Consider the following 26,627-nt stretch of genomic DNA (forward strand, 5'->3'; position numbering starts at 1 on the left):
GCAGAAAACCAGACACGTCAGACCAGTGAGAAGACTGCGCTGTATCAATCCTGCTGCTAACTCGGGGGCTGTGATTGCAGAGTTCATCTTCTCTCTTTCTGCAGCTGAAGGAGTCTGTGTGAGAGAGAAAACAACTGATTCCTGTTGAAGACCAGCACACGGAGACAGCCTCATTGTACGTAGGAGTTTTTCTTTAATGGACGGGGTTGGTTCTGTTTGTTTTGAACTTTTTTTACAAAGCAGCTTAACTGTGTTACTAAAGGAGAAAAATACTATGGGACTCTATTTTTTAAAAGTCCAATGTTATAAAAGCATTATATATTGGTAGACATGGCAATATATAAGTTTATGATGTTTAGTTCCTTATTGTTAAGTTTTATTGTGGTTGAGTAACAGTCAAACTAGTGCACTTTTTCCATAAAGCAATACGAGTTTTCTACTTTCCTGGGCCACCTCTAATTCTCTTTTCAGTGTGAGTGATGTAGAACTTAATCGCTGAATGCTTCCATTTCTTAATGGCACGCTGCTGAGATCAAAGAGATTTGACATTTTTCCTTGGTGTACTGGCAGCTGAGGAATGTGTGCACATATATGAGTAAAATATTAAAAATTGGCAATGGATACTGTGTGTTAATAGAAACAACTCTGATTTGTTATACAGCTCAAACTCAGCAGTCTGGAGAGAGAATGCATCTCTGAAGGAACAATGTGCGTGAGGAATAGGATTGATAGTCCACAAAAATCAAGCAAGATTAGACTAACTAGTTTGTTCTTTCCTGATCTGTGATCAAATAGATGTAGAAGGGACTATGTAAGTTACTTCTAAATATATTCGTGATATATTGTTAAAATTATGTTTTGTAAGTTTTTTTTAAATCAGGATTCTAGTTCAGCAAAAAAAGAAAGTGGCATTTGGTATACTTAAGAAGATCACTCATTACGAAGAAGCATTGCTAAAAATACAGTATTCCTGGAAGCTAAACCTAGAGTTGAGCAGTCAGAAAGTCAAACCCTTAAAAATCACAAAATGTGCTGGAATGTTTGGGCTTTACGGTCTTTATGATTTCCTCTAAGTATAATACAAAGGATAATATTTCCTTCCTCACGAGAGCATAGAAGATTAATCAATTAAAGTTTGTGAAGCACTCAGTATGATAAAAACTTTCACTGAAGCATGAAACAGGACTATATTTCTGCTTCGTAAGGAAGATCCTGTTTTGCGCTCCCTCCTTTTTTTTTTTTTTCCATTCCTTTAAAACACTCTAGTAGTTGCATTCTCAAAATATTTTATCCTGCAGATCTATGGGATAAGACTTAATGAATCACCAGTATTTAAGGACTGCTGACGTGGAACACTTGCCAAAACCCACAAACCACTCAGTACTTTGCAGTTTGTGAGATCTTATGAACCAAGTAATATTTTACAAGTCCTGATGCTGTTACCCAGTTTAGCAGGAAGAGAGAGATCTTTTCAAAAGTCAGATACTAAATGATTGCATGTAATGGGCTATTCCTGTCATAAAACTGCAACTTAATTAGAATCCAGTAATCATTCCGCATTGCATTGAGTGGCATTTTAAACATATATTATTTCTGTGTCAGTATCTTTCATAGGGCACAAGTAAATAGTTGACTGTCTGTGTAAAAGACAGTCCCTGTTCCAAGCAGGCTACCATCTCAACAGTCAAAGCAGACAAAGATGAAGTGAAACTAAATAAATACTGCTTCCACAGAGAGGAGAAAGTAAGAGAAATTAGATTACCTGCCAAAAGATTATGCCAGATATCTACAGTTGAGTCTGAGCTCTACGTGGAATCCTACAGTTTAGTTAAATGTTCAGACTTCTTTCGTAGCTAAATGAAAAATAATTATCAAGTAAACTGATAAAAGTCCATTATTGATCACATAGATCTATGATCCCTGTTACTCATGCATCTCTAACTGTAAGAATGATCCCGATTCAGATGAGGTAACCAGAGATATGTGCCAATATAACTTTTCTTCTTCATTTTTAATGACAGAAGCTTCATTTTCACAACTAAGTGTAAATACAGAGTATTCAGTCCTGATAGAAACAGGTGTGATGATTTGGATCTGTTTCTTTTCTAGTTGAAAAATCATTTATAGCATAGTGGCGAGGCTATCGTGAGGTAATTTCTTAATTATATCCAGTGCCAAAATTCAGTTTGACTGCAATGATATTCCACTGCACAGATCTCAGCGCCGAGTACCTACACACATGATTGACAGCATGAACATATGCACTTCCTGGCTCTCTTGGATCAGCTGCTGTGTTTGGTAACAAACCTTGTAAAGTGCCGCTGTAGAACTAGTTCAGACAAAACCACACTTAGCAGATTTTTCCCTCTAGCCTTGTCCCTTTGGCAGTTTAGTGGTATTTCTCTAAGACAGAGACCATTTTAAAATAAAGTTGTGGTGCAGGTGCCAGCCATCGTTAAACCTTGGGTTTCGTTAACGCAGTGTAAAAAATTCTTAAGCTGTAGATGGTACCATAAATATTAAAACCATTGTTAACAGCAGCTGATTACAAACTTTCAAGAGATGGTTTAACAGTAATAATTACTGTTAATTGGGCATAATCACAAGTCTGAAAATTACCATCCTATTTCACGGAGTTTACGCTATCATCAAACCGACTAGTACACAGGCCCCACTCTGTATGTAGCAGGTCTGCAGCAGAGCCAGGGCTTGAAACCAGATCTCCCACCTTTCAGGTTTGAGCAATATACTGTCTTCAATTTAGTTTTTGTTCATCTGTGACAGTATTCGTTATTTAGCTTGAACCCATACGTCAAAGCTGATTAAACCTCAAGGAGAAATTTCGTGGCCGAGTAAGAATTTTCTGAAGGGATCTGAAATCAACTCATATTTTCTTAGCAGTAAGCATGTTAGCAATTTTCTGCCTTTGTACTTATTTTCGTTATTCTATCAGTATGTTTCTGAGCACTCCACAGCATTCTTTAAATATCATTGTAACCACTATATGAGCTCCAATCAGCAAACTAAGGCATGGAAAAGTTTGAGCTCAGTCTTGTAACTGGTCCTGTCCAAAAGTTGTGTCCGCTCTAAAAATGATTCTAAGTTTGTATTTCTGTCCTCTTGAGCCCTATACTAAGATTCAGTGGGGACCATGTATATAAACATACACTTTTATTTCTCAAACTTCCCATTTCAAACATGAGCATCTTTAATTGTCTCTTCTGCTCTTGTTCTCATAGATTTTAATTTTTTTATTATTATTTTCTCTTTGTTTTGGATGCAATTTTGATTTTCTCCTTCTCAGTTATGTTGGAGATCTATGAAGAAAATTACGTGAAAAATTTCAGCCCACCAGACTAATGATTTGCAAAGCTATGGATGTCAAACATTTCTAGTTACACAAGGCATATATTGCTGGGATAAAAAGTTGAAAGATGATAACTTCAATATTGAAGACTTGAAAAATAAGCAAATACCCTCTATAGAAACATATTTGTGCCACCTTTGTTTAAATTGACTCCTCCACTGAAATTAACTTTTTGTTTGGCCATTAGTCAATTTACCATCAGATAGACTTTTTAGTATGATCTGCCCATCATGACAGAATATTATGTACAAAAAGACCAAATGTAGAACTCAAGGTGTCGTTTTTAATGTTTATTCAGCCCAAGTGAAACATTAATTACAAAAAATGTGGTTCTAAAGTAACACTTTTCCCTGAATCTAGCATCAGTCATACAACTAAATATTATGGCATGTTATTAACATAGAACACAGTTTAAATCACAGAGCTCTCCTAAATTTTCAATTTACTTGGAGAAATGTGGTTTTCTGCTTTAACTCTGGATCCAATATCTTTCCATGACACAGAAATGCAGAAGAGTTTTTAAAAGACAATTCATCAGAAGTGCATCTGTTCACTTATAGTGATAATGGAAACTGTTGAGCTCTTACTCATGGGCGTATATTTCTCAATGGAGTAATGAAGAGTTAGCAGATTCTCTGCTTACTTTTCTTGTATGTTTATTTGAACTTGGAAACTAGTGCTAGTTGCTTATAGAGATATTCCATTCTCGTATAAATTGCCATACAGTGTTGAAGAACAGGGAAGCTGGAGTCCTCACCTTGTCTATTACAGAAATGGAAGTTTTCAGATGATGCATCGTTGAGTCTGTGCTGGGTGTGCAGCCTGCTCACACCTGTACTCAGGTATAAAGCAGAAAGGAGGTTTTTTTCCCATTAAGTTGGGCTATGGATGGATTATGAAGCTGGGCTCATGTGATTTTTGTAATAGAGCTGTAAGAGTTGGGCTTTGATGTTTCTCAGAGATCATGCTTGCAGCATGGTGACAGTGTGGTCTGGTTCATTCGCAGACAAACAGAGGAACTGAAGAGGTACATTGTCCTTTGCCCTCCAGAGTGGGGATTTCTTCTGAAACCTGCACTTGATGACGACTGTGGTAAATACTCAAGAAATTCAGACAAGTTCAGTGTTTCAAATGCCATAAAACAGCGACAACTATTATAGTTTAAAAAATACACTGAAATACTGCGGGCTAGTTGTAGGGTCTGAGGGATGCTTCAGCGTCAGCATCCTTTTCATCCGGAGTTCCTCAGGTGGCAGTGGGTTGCAGTAATCTCCTTGGCCCTGCTGCTTTTTAGGGTCATTGCAGCTCGGGATAGAAAGGAGTGTATCCAAAACACCTTTTCAGTGCTGGCAATTCCCAGCTGCTCTCATAGTCCTTTGAGACCACCGGCAGTGGTGTAGTTGGGACGGGACCGCCCAGACTATGCCAAGAGCAGTGGAACTGCAAAATTAGCTCCAGGCACCTGTGCTACGCGTTTCTTCAGATGCACTGAAACTGCTCAGTCTGAACAAGGAAACCATGTACCCTTTTTCCAAGTATTGGGTGTACAGTGTCTGACACTTCAGTTCAGTGTCCCCTATGCTGATTGTTCCTGGCCTTGATGGATTTTTCACAGCTTCAAGAACTGATCCACCCTAGTGCTTGTAATTAAACATATCCAACAAAAGGGATTCTTCTGAGAGGTTTACACCTTATGGCTGGATTATGAGGTTACATCCTTCTCAGTGATGTGAAAAGTACTTTTGCTAGAAAAGGTGATTAGGGAGGATAGCAGCAAAGGTGGCAGGAAAACCCCAGTAGTTGTATTCATTAGTCAGGGCTGGAGGCCTTTTTGGTTTGTTTCTTTTCATATATCCATTTGAATGATAGACTTACTGCTCCTGAAGCTGCAGAGCTCAAGGTGATTATTAGATAAGTCAAAAAAAGTGTCATTCTTCACATGCTGAAATGTCTGACAGCTAATTCTGTTGTAGATCACCTGTACTCTGCTATATAAATAAAAAGAGATAGTGGCAGCTTATGCATCATAAATATAAATCATATGAAGGGAGGGTCTGTAGTCAATAGGAATTGGTAACATCCAGTCCTGAAAATCTACAGATCATTCTTGAGTAATTTTAATTAATTAATTAAAATAAGTTTACCATGAATTTTACCTGCACTTGCACATATGTTTCAAGATAGATTTTTTTTTTTTGATCCAGAGATGCCCACTAGCCTCTGCCTGCCCTCTGATAAACCAGCCTCAAGTTCCCTCTGATTCTAAGGAAAGGGGAAAAAAAGGGACAGAGCAGAGCTGGTTGTCTCTGAGCTCCCTTTTCAGAGGATCTCTACCCTTGTCACCTGAGGTGGAGCTGTGTTCAGTGGCTTTATGTCTTGTACTTGGCTAGCTTTGCTTGTAAATACTTCTAAATTGCCATACATCATTAGCTCCTTAGGGTTTATCTATGTTAAACCTCTGCTGTCCTGCCTTCAGATATTTTATGCTCATAATTTACAGATACAGTATAATATATACACACAAGTTCCTTGTGCTCTTGTGCTCTGCAAAAGCAGGCAGGCCCTCAGAGAAAAAACAATGATTCCACAAGAAAAGGCCATTAGCTGTCAGTATTCTGTAATGTCATGTCTGATTGTGTTTTACACCTCTTCCCCCTCAGCTGGAGAGGACAGTTACTCTCCGGAGGCCTGTAAAAAATCACTTAATGCTGCTGACTCCTAGAAATTATCGAGATGATCTATTCAATACAACCTTATGACTCCTTTTCCCTGTTGCAAAGCCCTTTTTCCGTGACATGGGGATTCATTTCTGGTTTTCAGCCAGCAGAAAGATTCTAGTTAGTTTCAAGAGGGAGCGTTTCCACATGTGTTGTTTTCTGATACCCAGAAAGATATGTAGTTAAACCTTACTTGAGAAGTCATAACACTTTCTTCTCAGTTTAAGCATCAGGTAGTGGTCTTGGCATCTCAAACATCTCAGAGGACCTTGATTCTCAGGACATTTTCCGAAGAAGTTTTTTCCCATACAAATTGCTGTTGCTCACTTTAAAATTTCTGACTGATCTGTCCCCTCATCTAGAGCAGAGCCTTCTGCCCAGGCTGCTTCAAGACTCTTGAAGAATTCTCTTGCTACAGCAGCTCTGCCTAAGGAGGCAGGGGTTAGAGTTTATTCCTCTTGTCTTCCTAGTGCTTCCTTGACTCAGCTGTGATACCAGCATCAACACTGACTCTCTGCTCTTCCAAATTGTGATGGTAACACTTAATGGCAGCTGGTTTACTTGAAGACTTGCTATCTTTCTTCTAGTCTAGAAGTCTCCCCCTTCCTAGAATCTTCTGGATATTTTTCAGTCGTATTGATGGATCCTTTCTTTAATCCATACCTTACTTCTCCTTGCTGAGTCTCTGTCACACTTGTCAGAGTACATGGCTGCAAGGAGGTGGAAAGAAGTCTTTGCTGTTTGATTAGTATTTGTAGCTCCTGCCCAGTTAATGGAATCACCGAGGCTGAGAAATTCACATTTTGAAATGATCCACAGGTTGAGCGGAGCCAAGCACTTGGTGGCAATGGATTAACTCTGGAGCTGAAGCTACGTTAATGCCCAGACTGCCCTAACAGTCATTGCTGCCCATGAAACAAGGATGTCAGATCTGCTTATAAGAGAATGAGTTCATCACCAAAGTTTACAGGCCACTGCATCAAGATAAACCAAACTGAAGTACAATAACTCAGAAAAGATACACTGAGATGAAAGTACAAGTATCTGGGTGTACCAGGCTGAGAGCTGTGGCCACCCCCTAATGGATCATATGTGCCAGACTTTGGGAGTGGAACGACCTGCAAAAGGAGCAGAGGAAACCCCCATGAATGGTGACTGCCAGAGGTGTCTCATTGTAACCTACTGATGTGTGTTGGACATCTGAATGGAGTGTACTTAGGTCAGTGTGGAATCACTGTGCACCTCACAGTACACGTAAAGACAGTATCATTTATGCGAGTTTTTGTGCAATCTCCATTCTAACTCCCCCTTCAGTGTAAGGGGGGAAATAGTTCTAAAAGCAAAAGCAAAACCAGTTTATACTATAGGAATCATGAATAGCAAGCTTCAGCTGTCTGTTCACTGAGCTAAATGCAAGATGGAAAATTCAGCGCCTCAGGGAAATCACATAGCTCTTCTCTCCTGGTGTCAGGCAGCCGTGATTGTTGTTGCTGGAATGGTCAGCTGACACTGAGTTTGGACACAAATTTAATATCATTCATCCTTTTGGTATTACTATAGATGGACAAAATCACCATGAGAACTACTCAGTAGTGAAAAATACATGTTTATACTGGTTTTTGTCTGCTTACTACAGCTAGGTCAGTTCTCTGAGTTAGATCTATAGGTTTGGGAGCATATCTGTTAAGTTCTGTGAAATGTGCAGTTGGTTCAGTGTTTACTGGACAAATATGTGTGTCAGAAAATATTCTGCCTTATTGCCAGGCTCCCTGGCAAAGGCCAGTGCCTGGTAGCAAAACGTTGAGCCCAGGTGAGACAAATGCTATATGACCTATGCATCTAAGAGACATTCTCTTCACAACCAGCTTTCTCACACAGAAGCAAAGTGTTCTGTGCCTCGTCTGTGTCTGGAGAGAGGATGGCTCTGAGAGTACAGCTGTGACATTTGAATAGGACATGAACTGTGCAAGTGCATGTAGTGGACATCTAAACCTTGTTTTTCAATACACAGTGATTTAAAAAAAATCTTAGTGCTGCTTTTAATGCCTTCTGCACTTCTAGCACCTCTTCTTCTATATGATGGACAGTAGTAGCACATTTTCATGTCTGCTGTAATATGGATTAGATTTGTAGTCATATGTTTCTGATTTTCATCAGATTGGGTAGTAAGTGGGGGGTATCCTGCAGAGACAATGCAAAATATCTTTTAAAATTAATGGTAAAAGTGATCTCGCGTCTGAGGAAGTGTGTCCTTGGATTCTGTGAAGTGCGCTGGATGACAGATGGAATGTGAACTCGGTTTGTTGGAGAGGAGCCTGTGGGACGATGGTGGGTGATGTCCCAAGGTGGCACAGCAGGACCGATGGTCCCAGGAAATCCAGAGGAGATCTTGCTGAGAGGCCAGTCAGTAGGAATCGTTCCTGTTGATACACAGTCCAGCCTGGAGGCTGGACCACAGGCAAATAAACCACGAGGAACTGAGGCAAAATGGATGAATGTGACCTGCCTCGCTTCACAGAGCACCAGGGAAAGAAAGGCTTTGTGTGTCCTGCTGATAATCCAGCCCTGAGCTTGTGAGAGACAGACCTGAACCAATGGTACATAAGTAGATGGAACTTACAAATATGAAAAAGAATCTTAACTAGTATTACATGGAAACTTAAAATTATTTGAAGTGCAATCTTTCTGCTCAGAAATGTAAATTGCATTGAGAATGAAGAAGGGGAAAAAGATAAATGAAGCATGCAGTTATTTCGTATTTTTTTTAACTGAAAAGCATATAGTTTTTAAAAATATGTAGAGTGGGATAAAAAATATTTTGCTTCTGCTGACTTTGTGACTGGTACTGTTACCTCTTTTGCTCATCAACTTTCTCTCTTCTTTTAAACTCCCAGCATCTTGTTTTATAATTAAATTGTAAGCTCTTCAGGGCAGAGCTAAATTCAGATATGGAGCGGTAAACACCCGGCAGCAATAAATACTTACCCTGATTGGCACCACTGAGCAATATAAACATTATGTGAATAATGAGAAAGCCTGAATCCTGGATAAACACTGTTCCTTTCCAGCAGCTTACATTATAGTTAAATTAATTCTAACAGTATACAAAACCATGTCAGTGCATCGGCTAAAGGCAGACTGGGTACTGCCTGGAGGTACGGAGCGTCGTGAAGAGCTGAGTGCGCCCTGTGATGTCCTCTGGGAGGACAGATCCTCCGGGGAGAAGCTGATTTGGAACTTGGAGCCAAACTTCCCACCCTTTGGGAAGGAAAAATATTGTCAGACAGTCCTCTTCTTGTGTGACATTCAGGGTGGCATTTATCTCATGGATTAAATGTCTATGTGTGAAATATATCCAAGCTCCCATCACAGGCAGTGATGGATTCAGTTGCCTGCATAAATTTGTCTAGCGCCATTTGGGGTGCCTTGTATAGGCCCCAATTTTTAACTGCCACTTTGGAAGGAGAAAGGTCATGTTTAATATTTGGCAATTCTGTGTAAATGCCTTGGATACCACAGACACTAGACTAAGAGCCAACTGTTCTGTGTGCCGAGAGTTCTGCTTTAGGGCGAGATGGGTAGATCTCTGGACTCCACTGACTGTAACAAAAGCTTGGACATCCAGTTCACGTGTGGATACCTACCAGGTGCCTTAATCTGCAAGGAGAATCTTAGTGTCCTTTAAGATGTGTCCCAAGACAAGACTTACCTTAGTGTCCTTTAAGATAATATTGAAAAATTGATTGATGCTAGCATTGTGAAAATGCTTTAACCTCCTTTTAAAAATCAAATGTCTTAAAATGACCCAAAGTTTCATGTGAGACTGCAGTATTCACATCTGCTTCTGAGCAGGTGAATAAACCAGCTCACATTGTGCAGAGAGCCCCGAGCTCAGCACCAGCAGCAGTCGCTGGTGCTGGTGTCCCCGCAGGCTGACCAGTCCTGCTGAGACACAGGGCAGAATGAGCTTACATGGAGAACCACCTTGCGTTGTGCACTGGCTTGTGCAGAAGGCGATACAGAGAATACATCTTCTCAGATGTTACTGAAAATGTGTTACGCGTCTCCATTTTTTTTCCTTTCTTTCTCCTTATTTTTTTTTTCTCAGAAAGTGTTTCCTTCTGAGTATGTGAACTTACTGCAGCAAGAACTATGTTTTGCTTATATGTTTATAGAACACAAACATAGCGAGCACCTGGTCTCTGACAACAACACTGTAGCAAAACAAATTAAAAATACGATTTCCAAAGTGCAGAGAGAGGTTATGTGCCAAAGATGACACAGGCCTTCTGAGACAAGGCTGACGTCTTCTGAGGTTTGATTCAATACCTGAACAATAAAAATTTGCATTTCCTTGCATGATACTATATATCAAAAATTGGTGTTTAGGTAGTCCCTGAAAGTTGCTTGTTTTTTCTAGATATAGGCAAATGGAGAAAAGAAACAAGTCTGTGACCGCAAGGGACTACAGCAGGAGGTGTGATCATACGAAGGAAATGAGAAGGATATTTAACCTCACAGGTATGTTGCCTAAGTGTGGGAGCAGGACAGCTGGACTGTCTGTCTCTATATCTCCAGATGTTCTCAAAGTGAGCAGGAACTGACTGCCACTGAGAGTTTTTATCTGGAAGTCAGTACCAGTATGTTTTTTCACCTCATATAAACAAAGAAAAAGAAGGGTTTGTTCTGCTTCACTGAAGCAAAAAAAATAACACAATAGACTTCCATTCAGGCACACAAATAGCAACTGTCCTGTGACTTCTCTATTTAAATGGGTATCCATGGTGAGATCCGCATGGCTTTCGCTTGATGGCTGCGGAATGGTGCTGCGGTTCACACTGTAGACAGCAAGGAAAAGACAGCTCAAAAATTACAGTGAATGAATGAATAAATGCAAAGATAGCAAATCACTGTTGCGTCACACTTGGAAAAATGATGCCTATGTTCTCCACCGCTGCTTTACTATCCCTCCACTCTGTTTTTCCAGACCCGTTCAAATTAAATACTTGAAGACACGACCCTGACCAACAGATGGTCCATAAATAGGTGTAAAAACTTCAGCATTACAAAGGGCTGCATTTCTTGATTGCTTTCTTCTTCCTTTATTGGTAATTAGGATTAGTGATGTGCCCTCTGATGTACCAGCCTGGCTCAGAGCACACCGGGATGACCTGGTGCTGCAGGTACCAAGTGCAGGTGGCCTCTGTGCAGGTGGCCGCTGTGCAGGTGGCCTCTAGCAGCAACAGCAAAGGAGATGCCAGGGGCAAGACTGTCGGACTTCTTGAATTGCCTGGTTTTGGGGGAGAATGGCAGACCTGCCTAAAATTTAGGATACTGCCGATAATGTCATCAAGGCTGTTTACATCAGGGATCTGTGAAATAAAAATGAAAATCTGCTGAAGAAGTCTGAGCCAATGAACAACAACTTCCTGGTCTTGGAATAATGATTCCCATTGTTCACAACAAAGATCAGCTGTTCTGCCAAATATAGAGTTTAAAAAATTGTGCATGGGACCTCAAAATAGGCAAAGACTGGGTTAAGGAGTGAAATACGAAAATATTACCTTTGAGTTATTATTTATATTCCTCATGAAAATACAGAGGGTTAATGCTTTTGAGATATCATCTATACATGTATCAACTAGAAACATTTTTAAATGTCATATTCTGGTAGTAAGATGAATGTGAAAAACCTTTTATAGATCATAACATTCACCATAAAATTATTAGCAATGCCAATGCTGAATACAAGTTGGAAGATACTGATACATCAGTGATAATGCGTCAAACTTTAATTTCATGGAAACCAGTAGAAAAGCTGCTTCTGACTCAAAGTGAGACCCAGATCTGACCTACATATTTTTTTAAACGTTATGCCTAAGTGCTAAAAATTGAAAATATTAATAAAAATGCATCATCTCATTGCTATCATCAAGGCAAAGCCCCAAAAGCTTTTGTATATACCTTTTACCATTCATTTTTGTATTTTGCTTCCCTGTAAAGATGTAAAGAGAACTGATCAGTAATCATTCTGTTATTCAAACCAAGTCAGGACTTGGGTGCTAAGCCCACCTGCCACCAATACAGCAGCCACTGAAATGTGAAAGTACAGTTAAAAAGAGCTAATTTTAAAAGTGTTTTCCTGTGGAGTCCAGCCAGCCTTTAAAATCAGACTTTCACTGTCTTCCATAAGCCACCCAAATGTTACAAAATCTGGAAATGCAGCGAAGGAATCCTGCTAGCCCCCCGGTGCAGAATGGTGTCTTGCATTGTTTCTCCGTTCGGCTGTCGGGGCATGCTGGGGAGATGCTTGTGGCGTGCTGTGATGCTCCCTGTTCTTGGGGAGCAGCAGAAGGGATGCCCCTGCTTGTGCCGGTGGGTCTGTGATGTGGAGCTGGGCTCCACGGACAGGCTGCCCCTGCGTTTGCAGAGCACGTGTGGGAAAAGGCAGAACTCAGCAGCACTGGCAACGAAGGCCAGATGGGAGGAATGCAATCAGATGTCTGGGTTTCTGTGAGGAAAGGGAGAGGCAGGCGAGGTTTATCAGGAGGCAAAGCAAACCAGGCAGAGGTAGGTGCTTGTGCAATCCTGCAGGAGGGTGTGGGCATCTGCGCGCATGGAGGCACAACCCGGTGTGAAGAAGGTGCCGAATGGGTCTGCACTGGGCAGGCACAATCAACGGCCTGGGTGGTTTTGATCTGTGCTTGGGAAGCAGATGCTTGTAGAGTTAGAAGCAAACTGTTGCGGTTTCCACATGCTGATACTTAGCATTCTAGCAAGTTGGAGCAGATGGCAGGTCTGACTACCCTGGGCCCCATTTCTGGGCAGAGGCCCTTCAGGCCTCTTTGAAGAGTGGTGTGGATATGCCTGCTCAAGGAATGGCATCCTGGCATTTCCCGCTCTCTTCCACTTCATCTGTCTAGGTTTTTGTACCACGCACAGCACTCTGGAACACGTGCCCAACGCCAGTGCCGTGGGCTGGGGACACCTCGCTGGGTCACAGTGGGAGAGCTCATGTGCCCCAAGTTGTCCAACAGGAGTAGTGTGGGTTTGGCTCCATGCCGGCAGACTTACTCGGCTTCTCAGGTGGAGACATGGGAGAGCAGACATATCTGGACTGTTCGAATGCCTTCCAGAAGCTAAATCATCCGTAAGCACTGCTGAAGTGAATTCAGCACGCTCCAAAAGTAGGGCACAGCTGATTTCCTGTCATCGTGCACCCCAAGGAGCAGAGCAGAGGAAGCCTCAGAACCACCTTGGTCACCGAATGCGAGGATCTCCCAGCCAAGGATCACCACCGAATGCACCCACCTTCTCTGTGTGGCTGAGGGGCTGAGACAGGTGACACCAGTTTTGTCACTGTTCCCTGACTATTCCCCTAGACAAACCAAAATAAGTGCCTTTTCCCATGACAGCTTGAGAGGACCTGCACAAAGGAGGTAGAACGGGGTGCAGGCTTTGACCTTATGCGTGTAGCTTACACAGAAACCTGCAGTCTTTTGAAAGGATTTCTAAACTTTGCTCATTAGCTTGTAGCAAATGTCAGTGTGCAACAAAACAGCTACGCTTACACAAGTATTGTCTCCCCAAATGTGGCTTCTTAGATTCTCCAGCTATTGCTAGAGAATCCGTATGATGAATTTAGCCTTTATGTCTTTCACAGTTTGTTATATCTGTGCCTTTCATACAATCATTTTGGTTGGAAGAGACCCTTAAGATCATCAAGTCCAACCATAACCTAACTCTGGCACTAAACCATGTCCCTAAGAGCCTCATCTACGCGTCTTTTAAACACTTCCAGGCATGGTGACTCCACCACTTCCATGGGCAGCCTGTTCCAGTCCTGTGCTTTGGAGAGAAGCAAAGCAGAAATAGTCCATCATACCAGCCGTGTGGCAAGTAAGACATGTGCTTGGCTTTCGTACAGGTATTCATCACAGACAGAGAGAGAAAGGGAGAAAGCAAGAAGACCCTGTCAGGACAATTGAAGGAGAGGCTGGAACCTGTCCTGGACAATCCCCCTGTTTACCAAGTTATACCTTGGGTAGCCTGAATTGGTACGTGAGGGCACTCAGTCACCGTGAGGCCTGCTCACAGAATGGGGCTTTGGCGGTTTTCTACTTTTTCACCAGTAAAACTGATTCTGAAAGAAGAAGGAGATGACATGCAACTCAGGAGGAACTAGATGAGACACAGCAAATGAAGTAAAAGAAAAATAAAATTATGAGAAGTGGAAAGGACCTATTGAAAGCTGATAAGCAGAAAATTGAGTTCAGCCTGAAACTACCACTTTACCAGGATGAAATCAGAGAAGTTCTCTCAGGAAAGAAGCAAAATGCTCAGAAATCCAGGTTTCAATAGCGAAGTTCAATGTGAGCTGCAAATGCCTCAGGGAAATGGCAGGTAGATCAGCGAATGATGAATTACAGAAGTGAAGTCAGGTTGTAATAAAAGCCTCAGTACCCATTTGGGATAACATTTGCTTTTACCTGGAGAGGTTCCTGAGAGGGTTGAGGGAGCTTGAAAGAAAGGACTAGCTCCAAAATTGCAAACCTCAGAAGCAGGAAGAAAATAATTGCCTCCCAAAGAACCACGTAGGTAAGAAGATGCCTCCGCTGGGAGAGGTCAAGTCAGTAACAACCATGTCTTTAGTCATCTCTGAAGTCCTGAAATCAGAAAGGCAGTCATGCAACACAAAAAAAGAATTGCTTTATGGTCTCACGTGTTTTTTTCTCTGTGTATTAAAGATGAAACCAAGCCATGAGGTCCAGGTCTGACCAGATCTCTAGATCCAAAATTCACAAAAGATTGGATTTGGGATTTCTGGGCTTGGCAAATTCATCTGGACCTCTCAGAGTTTAGGAATGTTCAGTTCCGTGGTTCGTTTGCTCAGGTTTTGCTCCAGTTCACCCAGTCAGATGTATAAAACCCTCTGCAGAACTGAACCAGGAGAGGACTTGGGGCACGTGGATTTTGTGCTGTCAGGCACCAGCGCTGTTCATGCTCTGAAGAGCTGGGACATTGTTGGATTATCACAGTGCTTGTGTTCATCCTGCTTTTTGGCTGAACTTGGTAGCACTGCATGGCCGCTGCTGCTCCTGCAGCTCTATGGCCATGCATCTTTAATTATAGTGCTAAATGCTAGTAAGCCTTGGGGCTGGGGACTTTGATGGAAAGCTCTCTTTCCTCACCAAACCCTCCACTCATCAGCTAATCTCATCTTGTTGGGGCACACAGCCTGTTCCTTGGAGACTTCGTCATGGGAAGCCGTAGCACAGGGTGTCACGGGGCACAGGAGGAACTGCTGGTCTTCTGACCCTCTCCACATCCTTGTGTGGGGACTCGAATCCATCAGTCATCCTGACCCACAGCCATTTTGGGCTCCTCTGATTCCTCCCGTGTGTTAAAAGAAGAGAGGAATGCTGCTGGTAAGGAAGCAGGAAGGGTTGGAGACAGTTTGCGTGTGCCCACAGAGAAGCGCAGGAGGGAGGAACCGTGCCATCAAAGGTGCCTCAGAGCAGCGCCACACTCAGCACTGCCGAGTGGGACATATGACTGGAATTACAGGTAGTATTAGTAGCCCGACAGGTGGTATTAGCGCCTAATAACCGTGGCGTTGTTTGGTACCGTGTCCTTTCAGAGCGACGACCCTGCGGGATGTCACCTGTCGCTTCTGCAGAGGTGCTGATGTGCAGGCGGGTTGTGCTCCTGCCGCACAGCACTGGGGCGAGCCTGCCTGTGGCTGCCGGCTGCCAGTGCAGAGCCAGCGCCGGGCTCGCTGGTGTGCCGGCAGCACATCAAAACATCCCCTGATGAATCATACCTGGAGATGACTCCGCTGAGGAGCTGCGGCCCAGGCCTGCAGCCGTGGGGGTTGGAATGTGGAAGCCCTGGCGTTGTGCTGATTGGCAAGAGGATCCCGAGGAGTCCTCACAGAGGTTTCAGCAAGTGGATGGGCAAAAGCTGCTGTTGCTTATATACACGTACACCTGAAAGTATATAAGCGATGCTGAAGGAGGGAATGTGTGGGGCAAGGCAGGGAGGAAGGAAGTGGGAGAGGTGGTTGCGAGAAAGGTCAAGATATGTGGAGAGGAAACACCAAAATTGAAGAGGGTTTGTCTGGAATATCCTCCTCATCAATTTCTTCATTTTGGAGAGGGGCAATAAGTCTCTCTTCCAGGTGAATTTTAACTTTATTGGGTAAAGATTTCCTGTCCTTTTGATATATTTAGCCAGAAATGTCAATGAACAGCAGCAGTGTACGTCCTGCATATTCATAGATCCTTTACAGGTTGTTCTTGCCGCGGGTGGTTTCAGACACATAGGAAGGAGCGCTTTTCTACGTCCTCCTTTACCAGGAGGCTTTGTCCAGGCGTATACAGGCTCTTTGAGTTCATAGACAATAACCCGCAGTGTCCAGGGGTTTCAGTCAAAGGTCAAGGTCCTATTGTGCAAGACAGGATATTTTTTCCAGAAGTTACTTCCTGCCCCAAAGAACTTCCAGAAACAATTGAAGACCATGGCCCAGCTGATGGCAGGGAAGTAGAAGATACTGGTGCAACACTTGTAATTAGTATAATGAGCATCAATCAGATGACAGCAGCTGCGTAACCATTGCCGGGTAGTTTTATGGGCATTACAGCAACAGCATGACTGTAAAGAGAAATTACAGGGGTATTAAGTAGTGACTACTTTGAGGACAAGCTCTTTCCACTCATGAATGCAGGTTTAAAGGAGATGGTATGAAATGAAATTAAAGTAACAGTGATTAATTGAGATATATGCAAACTGTATGCTGCCTCTTTACTGAATGCTGCCATCTCCCATCGAATGCCCACCTAATGCCTTAATAAGGCCCTGATGCCTGCACACAGCGTCAGTATCCTCGTCCCTGTTCGTACCTTTTTGCATGCAATACAAGACTGAACCAAAATTAAACCTGGTCTTTCTAAGTCTAGAAAATACAGGCACCGAATCTATTATATTGTGAGAGGAGAGTTTCAGCCAATGGAATTACCTGCCATTCGCAAGCAAACTTTTTTTTTTTTAAATGCAAATCCTCATTGAGAGGCTCTGGGAATGTCCATCCAAACTTCTCACAAGGGTTTCTAGAACATCTCAACTACCTGTGCCTGTTTTACATTCACTGCCACTAAGTTGTGAGCTAGATTTTGGGGGTAGTTTTTCAGCTTGCAGTATCTACATGTTCACTCATGATTTTTCATGGGTGAATTCCGTTTCCAGCAAGGAATGAACATTCATGCACAGATTGCAGTGTGTTGAAATGTGCATTGAGCCAACTAGAAACTTGTGGTTTTACAGTCCCCCAAGATATTGACCTGCAAGGGACGTTTGCCTTTTGCATGTTGTGTAAAACCTAAAAGAGACCAGGGGAGGGATATGAATTCATTATTCATGCATGATTCAGCATTCCTTATACATTCTCCTTTGCTGAAGACCCCACAGGTATCTTATCTCACTCCGGTCAATGAAAGTTTAATGGAGACAGGCAGCAGACCACAAAGCACGAGCTCGCTGACTAATGCTGGTGTTGAGTTTGGGGAAGAGCTGAATCCCACCGTACGCAGCAAGCTGGTGGGCATATGTGTGCAGTGACCCAGCGGCGCATGAGCTGAACTGAAAGTGTGCGTCACACGCTGTGTGTTGTCAGCCGGTCAGGAAGACAAAGCGCTTATGGAAGTTTTATCTCTGCCGCTGCTGAGCTCGCTGTAACAAGGCTACGAAGAAGCAAATTCACAGGTCATAAAAAGCTGAAAATCATGTTGCATATAACTGAAAGGTAATTTCTCTGTGTTTCAGATGAAAGGCACAGACCTGCAAAATCTAAGGCTCGGAAGGTATGATAACTTGTGAATTTTTCATATGCCTGTTTCCAGGATTAGTACATAATTTAATTCATTCTATGTGTAATATGAAAAGGTCGAAATGATGCAGCATAAAGGCATGCAAAAAGAGACACACACTGTATCCATATCTATTCATAGTTATATATTAATATGTTACATGCTAATATTCTTTATGCTAATACTATTTAGCTAAAATACAAGCAATAAGTGCTGTTCTCTAAGGCACAGAAAATACATACAAAACTGAAGTTTATGTTTTAATAGATTTATTGTGTCCTTAATAGCCTGAAAGTCAGATAATCAAATACCTGACATAATTTAAGCTACCAAGGCAAATGAAAGCTGTTCTGTGGTGAGGTGATTGCAGATCCATGGTGGTAATCATTTTTGTCTGTGAATGAGAAAGAAGGAAGGTAGGAAAAACTTCTTGGCATTACTTCCTTGGAATCACAGGAATACTTTTCCAAAATCACGACGACTTTTATAATATTATAATAATCACTCTCAGTGCATTTATATGCCTAATTCCTTTTTTTCCCCATATGTGCAATCAAATAACAGGTCTGAGTGAAATGGGGAAAACCTACTCAGCCCAGTGGCGACACAGTTAAAAATGTCATTCTACAACTTACCAGGTCACTGTCACAAATATGTTGCTAGGTGACTGCAGATGTTATCAGCCACTAAAATTCATGCATTTTCCAGATGTAGTCATCAAATAATTTTCGACTGAGTGTGTGTTACAATAAAGTTGAATGCCTATTTAAGGGTCTAAATATTTTAAAATAGATAAGCTAATCTGAATTATATTGAAAACTGTTACCTGCCATGAAAATAGAGGAATGGGATCTAAATTGGGTGTAATTTGACCAGAGGTTTCTCAAGATTCAGCTCTGTAGGAACTGTGATTTTACACCTTCCTCTTGGGTTTTGTAACTTCCGTGCATACCTAATGCTCGCATTCTGCATCTAATTATTCTACAGCTGATCCCTGTTGATTGGCATTTCTATCAGCTAGTGATATGACTCATTAACCCTTTTGGAAAACAGTCTTTCCAAAGTTAGTACCTGTAGAGTTTGAAACTTCAGGCTGACATGATACCCTGTCATAAAAAGACATGAACTCCCAGGCCATTTCAGATATCATTTTGGGAGCTGATTTTATCAATTATAAGGAGCCTGATTCACCTTGCCGCTCAGGACTCCCAAAGCTCTTTCTGAGCTCTCACTCCTGGTAGTTGCAATGCCACCCATGTCACCCATGGGGCCAGGAGAGCTGTTCAGCTCAGCAGGTGTAGGTCTAAGCATCAGAGTGAGCTGAAGAGCTCCCAGACTCCTGGAGTGAACTAAATGCATGGGCAGTGCCTGTAGCAGAAATTTAGATACTCTGGTGTAAAAAGCTACACTAAAGGGTTTTAATCTGCAAGCTGACTCCACACTCCAAATAGGTGCAATAATTGGATACAATTATTGGATACTGTTATTTTTTAGAGTGGAAATCAGAGTAGACGATCTATGGATTTATTCTGGCCTCAATATCTCTGAATGTATCTGAGCAGATATGAGGTAGAGTTCAAACAATGTGTTAGTGCTTGCATATTTTCTAGAGCTTTGAACCGTAACATCTGTGTATGTTCCCTGGACCAGTGTATGTCTAGAAAGATGAAGAGATTATTTGGAGCAGTTTGGCAGGGACTTTCAAGATCACACTTATCAGCTCTGACCAACGGTGTGCATGGATTTAAGTGTAAACTGTCCATAATGGGCTAATATTAAATCCAAAAATATCTCCTCTGACTCAGAACGTTCCTGGGCCACCAGCAATGGCAGACTGGGTATTTATTCTGAGAAAATACCACTATTTATTATTTTTCTGTATTCTGCAATATTTTCCCTAAGCATCCACTTTTGGCCACATATCAGAAATTAAATACTGCACCAAATGGATCTTGGCCTGACCTGTGTGGCCATTTTTACCTTCTTGGACCTCTGCAGCACTGGCTGTTCTCCTTTATGACAGTATAAGTGACCTGGAGATTTCCAGCAGTATATGGGGTCTATGTCGTTGGTCTCCAGAGAGTAGTGATAGGAATGGGAAGAAAATATCACAGAATAAATCCTTACTCTTTCTGGCAAAGCTGAAGGGAGGACAGCAGTTAGTGAAGTTTATGGTTGCTGTAGATGCAGTGTTTAAACATAGTTTAGAGAGCTGTATTTGCTGTGCCTAAGCTCAACTTGTTTTTACCACATCAAAAAAAAAGTTCAGACAACATGTAATGTCTGTTTGCTCTGTTCTAAAAGAATTATGTAGCATTTCACAGGCTGGGTGCTGGAGGCTGCACTGCTATGCCATTGCTCCAGGGAGAAGTGGTGGTGTAGGAGAGTTGTTGCTCTTCCTCTCTTAGCTTCACAGAATCACAGAATGTTAGAGATTGGAAGGGACCTCTAAAGATCATCCAGTCCAATCCCCCCGCCGGAGCAGGAACACCCAGATGAGGTTACACAGGAAGGTGTCCAGGCGGGTTTGAATGTCTCCAGAGAAGGAGAATCCACAACCTCCCCGGGCAGCCTGTTCCAGGCTCTGTCACCCTCACTGAGAAGAAGTTTCTTCTCAAATTTGAGTGGAACCTCTTGTGTTCCAGTTTGAACCCATTACCCTTTGTCCTATCATTGGTTGTCACCGAGAAGAGCTTGGCTCCATCCTTGTGACACTCACCCTTTATATATTTATAAACACTAGCATCAGATAATATAACAAGAGACAGTGGCCATGAGTTTTGGCTTGGGATGTTCAGACTGGACCAGATGACCTTGGAGGTCCCTTCTGACCAACATTTCTAGAGTCCGTAGAAGACCTGGATTCATCTGAATCGGTAACTCAAGGCAGCCGTTCCAGAGTGTCTCAAATGGCTCCCCATATTTATGTTATGGCAACTGAATCATGGCCCCTAGCCAACACAGTTCATGGAGAGTGATGCAGCTGGCCAGTGACCAGACAAATGAGTATTTGAGACAAGCAGGTGGATATAATCAGCACCTTTTGGGATAACTGAGTGTATCTGACCTGCCCTTTGGATGTCACTTCAGCAGGACAGGCATCTATCATAGATTCTGTGTCATATCTGTGTGTGTATCTCAGGTGCCCAGTGATGTCTCCAACAGCACGACACACTGGTGTTAGGCAACTGAATCAAGTCCTGGATGTCTCCTGGGATGAGCAGAAGGGATTTTGCTTTTTCATCTGCAGCAGAGCAGGTTTCAGAATATCCTCAGTGGCTTATTCACCTTAAATAATTGTTCTCAGCAAGGCTGTGGTTGGTACTTTTAGCTTGCAGGAGCCCAGCACCAGGTCAAAAAAAATACACAAGCGCTCCACTACACAAATGTAGATGTGGGATAAAGCCCTGCTGTCAGATTACATTTGTTCAAAAAATGGAGTTGCCCAACCAGGGCCACAGGTCAAAGTCATGTTCACAGTAGCTCATTTACACATTGTTTGGGTTTGCCTTGTTCTTTTTACTGTCATCTAAACTGGGGCTGGGCAGAAGTACTGGGCTTACTGGTTTTATGTGGAAAAGCCACTCTGTCACTGTTCCTGCAGCAGCAGTACAAGCAGTGACACAGCCTGTATCCCATTTCCATGTTGGTGTTTTAGCACAGACAGCAAAGGGACCTGCAGCAACTGAAAAGCAGCTGTCAGAGGCCAAGAGCAGCAGCATGCGCTGTAGGGACGGGAAGGTGGGTCCGTCTGTTGGAGAATGGGTCGGTGGCATCGTGAGCTAGGACATCTGCCTTGCTCCAGAGTGTAGCAGATACTCCATGGTTGGACATTTGGGTCCCCTGGAGGCTGTCACTGCTGGTGGGAAAGAGGGAATGCCCAGCTCTGGCGACTGAACCGCTGTCCCAGATAAAGCCACTGTGGAGGAAGAGGACATTCCCACTAGCCAGCACCTCTGCCAGCAGCTGGCATCTGCAGGGTTCAGGCCACCACCAGGCCGTGTGAGGAATACCACCTTTCTGACCCCTCTGCAATCCTAAGCTTTTACCGGGCATGTGGCCAGGTCTGAGGCACTTTGCTACCAGGTTATATTCGTACGGCCGCTCATATGACCACCAGCCGCAGCCGAGGAACGGGCTTCTGGGCCTTGCTGGCTCTGTTGGGTGTGACACCCCGTGAAATACTATCCTTTAAAAAACAGAGAGTGGTTCACAAAAGAAGTGGTATTTGGCAACCCAGCCCTTTCAGTTGAATTGTCATACTTAAGGGGAGCAGGGGGTGGGAATGGGGATGGTGGAAGACAGGAATGGGAAGGCGGCGCCAGGCTGGCAGCAAGGAAGCCCTGCTTCTACCTTAGCTCTGCCGAATTAGTCATTTACATTACTTTCAGGTAAAAGCACGGCTCACCTGTAGATATAAGTTAAAATTACTTATATCGATTGTTACTGAAGTGCAATTGCTGTAGCTCCCTCCTTGTGTGTAGTTCACGACGCTTCCCAGAAGCCTAAGTCCTCTTGCCTTTCTCAGGACAGATACTGAAATATCTTTAATAAAATATATTCCTGCTGAGATTTCTTTTAATGCAACGTCAGACATTTCCCAAAAGACAGTTAAACGATAGAAATTTAAGTTAAAATTACTTACATTTAAAATTTATTCTCTCTGAACAACAGATTGCCTGGATCTTGGAGCAAAACTTCCAAAAGGAGCCTCCTACAACATGAAATGGAAGGGCAGAGATGTGCACCACGGCCTCTGGAAATGGAGCGGGTATTGTAGGTACAGCGGCTGGTTCCATGGGCCAACCTGTTTCCCTGCTAACGAATACCTGAAATTTGGCTGCTGTTGACAGAGCCCAGTGGCCACCACGTAGGTTCCCTCTGCTCGCGTCATGTCACCTCAGCGGTTAGGGGGATATTACCTGTCTGGTGGGAACAATGGGAGCCCTGGCAGGAATATTCTCCTATAATTTTCTGGTTTGGAGAGTTTAAGTTTAGACAGACTCTGTATTGTGACAAAGTGCCACGCACCGATGGAAATCTTTATTAATATTAAGAATTTTGGACACATAATAACAAGAAAGGATTAATATGGCTTTGCTTGAAAGCAGAAGTTAAATGAGGCTATTTAGGAAAAAGCAATCTTACTTCATTAAAGTACAACTTCATTACATGAAAACGTCATGAACTAACATTTATTTTGAAAATGCATATTTGTATGTTAAGACTACTTCTTAGCCTTTCCAGACTGAATAGTATTTTCTAGAATGCATTTATTTCAGAATGAGCTATTGCAGTTCTGTGTGATAGGATTGATGAAGAAACTAACAGCCTATATGCTTAACAACAGTCATAGTAATAATAATAACAATAAAAACAATAATAATATTTTCTTAATTCTGAGCAAACCTGAAAATGTGAGAAAAGCTCAGTTTTATCTTTTGTCTTTTTCCTTTGTGACACAAACATGAGCTTCTGGTGCATTGTTTGCTCCTGCCTTACAAGCTCTTTCAGTATACTGAGATTTATAGGGGTCTGTTTAGTTTATCCCTGCTTTGAGAGACGGGTTGATTACAGTATATAGGAGGAAAAAAACATGGGAAACTAAGAGCTGTTTACTCTAGCAGTGACAAGAATAACATGGAAGAAAATCTAAGACTTAAAGCTTTATCAGCAATGAATACTATTTTAACAACAGGTGCAAATAAGATTAGAACAGATTACCCAATGAAAATGTGCCTTCTCCACTACTTTTTGTGTTCAAAACAGGCACTTGAACGTCAAGGTGATGGTGACCTTTTCTGTAATAGTCCTGTGTCTGTGAGGCTGAGGGGGCCCTGCCCTGGGGCAAAGACCAGAACACCAAATTTTCCTCTTCACCTAACGCAGTTCCCTGATTACCACCAAGCAGGTATCTCTCTCCGTTGGCTCTAAAAGGCAAACAAGTGATAGTTTAGATTAGCTTAGATGGCTAATGATTTTTCAGAGATGTAGTATCTACAAGAACTTCCCTAAATTAAGCAAACCGGATCCCACTGTAATATAAATACGCTTTTGGTGGCCAAGGCTTCAGTATTTGTCCCTGTAAGTCAATGGATGAGGGTGCAGGTCCCATCTGCTCAGCTCAGGCTTCTAAAGGGCTGCACACAACAGTTACACTGTACTAACAGCCTGATACATTTAAAATAAACTTTTTAAATGGTGGGTTGGAGGAACTGTCACAAAATTTTTAAAAGTGGAATTTTCCGACAGCCCACTAGAGAAGTGTGAATTAATGTGTTTGTGATTATTTATTTAAAGGACATATTAACTGTAGTTTAATGGGCCAGGAAACTTTGCTCTTTCAAAATAAAAAATGATTAACAGTTGACTATGCTTTCTAAAGCTGTTGCATCAGCATCCGCTCTTCAGACTGTTGATCTTATACTTTAATATTTTAAAAGCAAATTAAATTAATTTTCTAGTGTTAATATACATTGCACATGTGCACAGGCACCCAGATTCTCTCATTTTGGATTAGACCATTAATGTATTAATAGAGACATTTCAGAGGAGTCTATTTACTGGTTTATCTTCAGCACAAACCACCAAATAACATAGAGGCAATATTTTTGGTTTTTTTGTTGTGAAACACTGCAATATGGTCCCACACATCCCAAAAATTGGTTCTGGAAGGAGTAAATCAGCTTTTTTGGGATGCAATTACAATTTCATCCCTCGTTGTGTGTAGTTCATGGTGCCTCCTGGAAGCCTGAATACTCTTGCTTTTCTCAGTGTAGATGTTGAGATATCTTTAATAAAGTGCATTCCTACTGAGATCCCTTTTAATGCAATGATAGAAGTTTCCAAAAAGACATTTAAACTGTAGAAATGTGTAGACATGGCAACACTTAAAGACCAAGCCTGTCTACTATAGCACTGACAAAGTCTGCTTCACTTTACAGCCTATGCTGTTACCGAGGGCCATTTTGTACAACAGGAATCGTTTGTAATAAACAGAGTAATTCTTATTCCTAAAGCCTGTGTTATTGGCCTTATTCCTAATGACTTTTGACATAACTCAGTAAACTTCTGTCACTCCCACTGTGCTGGAAGCGTGCTCTCCAGCGTTCCCATTGCATCTGTCCATCAGGTGAATTTAATTTTCTCATAGTCTTTACTTATCAGCATTCTGTTGCTTCTGAGCCTGAGTGGCACCAGGCTGGTTTTGAGAGTGTGCATGGTCCACACGAACTGCTGAAAGCCAAAGAGCCAGCCGTGGTTTAAAGTTTGGGGCGTGCTGGTAAGTCGGTATGAAGTAAGGACCGGTGTTGAGAATTAGGCAAAGTCAATGGGAAAGGTCCCACTTGGCTCTGAGGTACTCAGGGGACTAGAAAGTGCGGGCCTGGAGACTTTTTACTGACATACCAGTGTTCTGTCAGAGAGAACGTACCCTTTGAACACAGGATGAAGTAACTGGGATTTGTTTTGTTTTTTTCTTTTTAACTTCATTTGGCCTGTCTGCACACGTCTAAGCCTCAAATTCCAAACCAAGCTTTAATCCTTTCTCCTCTGGAGCTCTTGGAGGTGGAAAACAAAGTTGTGGTAAATCATATCATTAGACTTTAATAGCCAACGAACAGTAAGTAACATTTTTTCCTCCCAAGGGAGTTATTTAATGTTTAATGAAAATACCAATTTGCATAATTCACTTGCAGTATAAAGGTCACCGTCAGTCTGTCACTAGCATAACAGGGTAATTACTTAAGATAACTATCTCCCAGCCATAAAAGAATGTTAATTTGTTGAAAAGGACAATTTAAAATGATTGTATTTTAATTATTATATCATCTTTATTCTATTTTTAAGAATGTCAGAACTTCTGCAGCGCAGCTTTCAAAGCTGTGCGTGTATCTCTTTCTCAAAGGCAGTGGATATTGAGAGCAGGCAGACCAGGCTGCCACACCAGCTCCTAAAAACCTTGGATTGGCTCCACTCTTTTCCATCTGTCTTGTTCACCTTCAGTATTTGACAGTCAACATCTGCAAACCCAGATGAATGGCAGCAACATCTGTAAATATGAGAAGTCTGAGGAAATCAGAGTGATGAAGCAGTGTACAAGAAGGTGTCTGGGCAGAGACGCGGGGGTCCTGTGCTGGGTCTCCTCTGAAGGTGAGGAATGTTCTCACTCTGTGCCAGGGTCAGGAAAACCCTGCTCCGTGCAGATCACTCTGTCATACTCCATCACCAAACACGGCTGGGTCACAAATAAAATATTATTCAGACAAAGGCTCACTTCATTTTTGTTGTGGTCTAAGAGGAAGTAGAGAACGGCTCTTAGTAAAAGCACAGCCAGGCCAATAGCATAGCAAAAGGCTTAGACATCCATACATTCACAGAGGAGGAAACAACTTATCGGAACATCTGCTAGAACAGCATGTGAACCCCAGCTATTGAGTCCCCTACAGCTGCACACAATATGCTGCTTAGGGCCAAAGGCCACCACCGTGCCCAGATGGTTTGCAAGGATGATCCAAGAGTGGCATCCAGCTGCCAGCTGTGCTGGTGCGCTCGGCATTGCCACAGGAGTATGCGTCAGAGCTGGCCTGCAACAGGGACTTCCTACACTGCGACTACGTGCATTGCAGCTACACTCATGCAAGAGCAAATGGCATCAATTTGTACTTCAGAGCATGTCCT

At 42.4% G+C, this 26,627-nt stretch overlaps 1 long non-coding RNA gene across 2 annotated transcripts; it reads left to right on the forward strand.

Moving 5' to 3' along the window:
- LOC135985669 (uncharacterized) lies at positions 1–25,018 on the forward strand. 2 transcript variants are annotated; one of them, XR_010605797.1, is made up of 5 exons: positions 1–175; positions 4,374–4,459; positions 10,505–10,605; positions 17,905–17,942; positions 22,623–25,018. It is a non-coding gene; the product is annotated as an uncharacterized LOC135985669 (long non-coding RNA). The 2 variants fall into 2 exon arrangements; XR_010605796.1 differs by lacking the exon at positions 17,905–17,942.
- The last annotated feature ends 1,609 nt before the right edge of the window (positions 25,019–26,627 follow it).

This window comes from Caloenas nicobarica, chromosome 2, assembly GCF_036013445.1.
Source record: "Caloenas nicobarica isolate bCalNic1 chromosome 2, bCalNic1.hap1, whole genome shotgun sequence".
Classification (NCBI taxonomy): Eukaryota; Metazoa; Chordata; class Aves; order Columbiformes; family Columbidae; genus Caloenas; species Caloenas nicobarica.